Here is a 4,915-nt window from a genome sequence, read left to right on the forward strand (position 1 = left end):
GTCTTCTGTAACAGTTGTTTTTGTTATGGTAGGCCTCTGTGTATACTTTGGCTGTTGGAACAACTTGTCTCATCTTCAGAATACACAGCATTGCTATTGATAGACTACCGAAGGCCCTCCTGGAATATTTAATTTCCTTCAGTGAATGGTTTGAAATTCCATTTGTCCTTTCAGTGCTCAGAATACAGCTAGTTGGATTTATGTTGTTCTCAAGGAAATTCGCAGTTTTCTATTGGTTTTTAACCCGTTACAGTCCAAGCTATATGGAATTGTTTTAAGAAAGTCATACCAAGGATCATTTAGTTATTTGATTTTGAATTCTAAGACCCCAGAAAATGTGACCTTACTGCTATTAGCCCACTCATTGAATAACATATTCACTACATGGAACAACAGTCCCCCCAAAAAATCTAAAGGAAGTTTGTTCTGAAGTGCCTATTCTATATCTGAGAGATATAAAGAAAGATCAGGATTATTTAAAAATTATACATATACAGTGGGGAGAACAAGTATTTGATACACTGCCGATTTTGCAGGTTTTCCTACTTACAAAGCATGTAGAGGTCTGTAATTTTTATCATAGGTACACTTCAACTGTGAGAGACGGAATCTAAAACAAAAATTCAGAAAATCATATTGTATGATTTTTAAGTAATTAATTTGCATTTCATTGCATGACATAAGTATTTGATACATCAGAAAAGCAGAACTTAATATTTGGTACAGAAACCTTTGTTTGCAATTACAGAGATCATACGTTTCCTGTAGGTCTTGACCAGGTTTGCACACACTGCAGCAGGGATTTTGGCCCACTCCTCCATACAGACCTTCTCCAGATCCTTCAGGTTTCGCTGGGCAATACGGACTTTCAGCACCCTCCAAAGATTTTCTATTGGGTTCAGGTCTGGAGACTGGCTAGGCCACTCCAGGACCTTGAGATGCTTCTTACGGAGCCACTCTTTAGTTGCCCTGGCTGTGTGTTTCGGGTCGTTGTCATGCTGGAAGACCCAGCCACGATCCATCTTCAATGCTCTTACTGAGGGAAGGAGGTTGTTGGCCAAGATCTCGCGATACATGGCCCCATCCATCCTCCCCCTCAACACGGTGCAGTCGTCCTGTCCCCTTTGCAGAAAAGCATCCCCAAAGAATGATGTTTCCACCTCCATGCTTCACGGTTGGGATGGTGTTCTTGGGGTTGTACTCATCCTTCTTCTTCCTCCAAACACGGCGAGTGGAGTTTAGACCCAAAAGCTCTATTTTTGTCTCATCAGACCACATGACCTTCTCCCATTCCTCCTCTGGATCATCCAGATGGTCATTGGCAAACTTCAGACGGGCCTGGACATGCGCTGGCTTGAGCAGGGGGACCTTGCGTGCGCTGCAGGATTTTAATCCATGACGGCGTAGTGTGTTACTAATGGTTTTTTTGAGACTGTGGTCCCAGCTCTCTTCAGGTCATTGACCAGGTCCTGCCGTGTAGTTCTGGGCTGATCCCTCACCTTCCTCATTATCATTGATGCAACACGAGGTGAGATCTTGCATGGAGCCCCAGACCGAGGGTGATTGATCGTTATCTTGAACTTCTTCCATTTTCTAATAATTGCGCCAACAGTTGTTGCCTTCTCACTAAGCTGCTTGCCGATTGTCCTGTAGCCCATCCCAGCCTTGTGCAGGTCTACAATTGTATCCCTGATGTCCTTACACAGCTCTCTGGTCTTGGCCATTGTGGAGAGGTTGGAGTCTGTTTGATTGAGTGTGTGGACAGGTGTCTTATACAGGTAACGAGTTCAAACAGGTGCAGTTAATACAGGTAATGAGTGGAGAACAGGAGGGCTTCTTAAATAAAAACTAACAGGTCTGTGAGAGCCGGAATTCTTACTGGTTGGTAGGTGATCAAATACTTATGTCATGCAATAATGCAAATTAATTACTTAAAAATCATACAATGTGATTTTCTGGATTTTTGTTTTAGATTCCATCTCTCACAGTTGAAGTGTACCTATGATAAAAATTACAGACCTCTACATGCTTTGTAAGTAGGAAAACCTGCAAAATCGGCAGTGTATCAAATACTTGTTCTCCCCACTGTGTGTATGTGTATATATATATATTTTACATGTATTTAACCCCTTATTTTTGGCACTAAACAGTCTCCATATATACTTCCATAAATTTTTTTCAACTGGTACCGGGGGACCTTCAGACAAGTCTTGTGGGCATCCTAGATCAAAACAACCGACATGTTTGTGAGAGTCTCACCTTTCGCCAGAGGGGTCATATTGGTGTGTAGCCCAAACGGTTCGGACGCTACCGATAGAAGTTGGCAGATCGGCTGTACCGACTTCAGACGAGTCCCAAGACGCTTGTGGGGTCCGTAGAGCAAAACTGAGACATGAGTCTCATCTTTCCATAGAGGGGTCATAATAGTTTTGCGGCTCTGTCACCTTTCACCGCAGATGCGGAAGTGCGATATCGGCGGATGAGGTGGATTGAGACACATCCAATGCAAAAAAACTGATGCACTACATGACCAAAAGTATGTGGACACCTGCTCGTCGAACATCTCATTTCAAAATCATGGGCATTAATATGGAGTTGGTCCCCCCTTTGCTGCTATAACAGCCTCCACTCTTCTAGGAAGGCTTTCCACTGGAAAATTGCTGCGGGGACTTGCTTCCATTCAGCCACGAGCATTAGTGAGGTCGGGCATTGATGTTGGGAGATTAGGCCTGGCTCGCAGTCACTGTTCCAATTAATCCCCAAAGTGTTCGATGGGGTTGAGGTCGGGCCTCTGTGCAGGCTAGTCAAATTCTTCCACACTGATCTCAACAAAACATTTCTGTATGAACCTTGCTTTGTGCACGGGGCCAATGTCATGCTGAAACAGGAAATTGCCATCCCCAAACTGTTGCCACAGTATGCTGTAGCATTAAGATTTCCCTTCACTGGAACTAACGGCCTAGCCAGAACCATGAAAAACAGCCCCAGGGCATTATTCCTCCTCCACCAAACTTTACAGTTGGCACTATGCATTGGGGCAGGTAGCGTTCTCCTGGCATCCGCCAAACCCTGATTCGTCCGTTGGACTGCCAGATGGTGAAGCGTGATTCATCACTCCAGAGAATGCGTTTCCACTGCTCCAGAGTCCAATGGTGGCGCGCTTTACACCACTGCAGCCGACGCTTGGCATTGCGCATGGTGATCTTAGGCTTGTGTGCGGCTGCTCGGCCATGGAAGCCCATTTCATGAAGCTCCCGACGAAAAGTCATTGTGCTGACGTTGCTTCAAGAGGCAGTTTGGAACTCAGTAGTAAGTGTTGCAACCGAGGACAGATTATTTTTACACGCTAAGCGCTTCAGCACTCGGCAGTTCCGATCTGTGAGCTTGTGTGGCCAACCACTTCGTGGCTGAGCCATTGTTGCTCCTAGACGTTTCCACTTCATTATAACAGCACTTACAGTTGACCGGGGAAGCTCTAGCAGGGCCGAAATTTGACGAACTGACTTGTTGGAAAGGTGGCATCCTATGACGGTGCCACGTTGAAAGTCACTGAGCTCTTCAGTAAGGCCCTTCTACTGCCAATGTTTGTCGATGGAGATTGCATGGCTGTGTGCTCGATTTTATTAATCTGTCATCAACTGGTGTGGCTGAAATGGCCGAATCCACTAATTTGAAAGGGTGTCCACAGTTTGTATATGTAGTGTATCTCTATCTTAAATTGACAGATATTTATGGGGATTTTTTTTATTCTGCTAATTATACTAAACAAAAATATAAACGCCACATGCAACAATTTTGAAGACTTTAATGAGTTACAGTTCATATAAGGAAATCAGTCAATTGAAATAAACTCATTAGGCCCTAATCTGTGGATTTCACATGACTGGGAATACAGATATGCATCTGTTAGTCATAGATAACTTTTTTTTAATGGTAGCGGCGTTGATCAGAAAACCAGTCAGTATCTTGTGTGACCACCATTTTCCTCATGCAGCGCAACACATCTCCTTCGCATAGAGTTGATCAGGCTGTTGACTGTGGCCTGTGGAATGTTGTCCCACTCCTCTTCAATGGCTGTGCGAAGTTGCTTGATATTGGAGGGAGCTGGAACATGCTGTCGTACACATCGATCCACAGCATCCCAACCATGCCCATGGGTGATATGTCTGGTGGGTATGCAGGCCATGGAAGAACTGGGACCTTTTCAGCTTCCAGGAGAGATCCTTGCAACCTGGGGCCATGCATTATCATGCTGAAACATGAAGTGATGGCGGTGGATGAATTGCATGACAATGGGCCCCAGGATCTCATCACGGTATCTCTGTGCATTCAAATTGCCATTGATAAAATGCAATGGTGTTCGTTGTCCGTAGTTTATGCCTGCCCGTACCATAATCCCACCGCCACCATGGGGCACTCTGTTCACAACGTTGACATCATCAAACCACCCGGCCACACGCCATACACGTTGTCTGTGGTTGTGAGGCTAGTTGGACGTATTGCCAAATTCTCTAAAACAACATTCGATGTGGCTTATCGTAGAGAAATTACAATTAAATTATCTTGCAACAGGTTCTGGTGGACATTCCTGCAGTCAGCATGCCAATTCCACGCTCCCTCAAAACCTGAAAACAAAACGTTTGAGTGGCCTTTTATTGTCCCCAGCTGTTATGAGCATGCTGTTTAATCAGCTTCTTGAAATGCCACACCTGTCAAGTGGATGGATTATTTTGGCAAAGGAGAAATGCTCACTAACAGGGATGTAAACAAATTTATGCACAACATTTTTGTAATTATGGAAAATGTCTATCTTTTATTTCAGCTCATGAAACAGGGGACCAACACTACATGTTGCATTTATATTTTTGTTCAGTGTAGATTTAGGGGGTTCGACTCTAGGGTTTTTTAAAACAAT

The sequence above is a fragment of the Coregonus clupeaformis genome, chromosome 30 (assembly GCF_020615455.1).
Source record: "Coregonus clupeaformis isolate EN_2021a chromosome 30, ASM2061545v1, whole genome shotgun sequence".
NCBI lineage: Eukaryota > Metazoa > Chordata > Actinopteri > Salmoniformes > Salmonidae > Coregonus > Coregonus clupeaformis.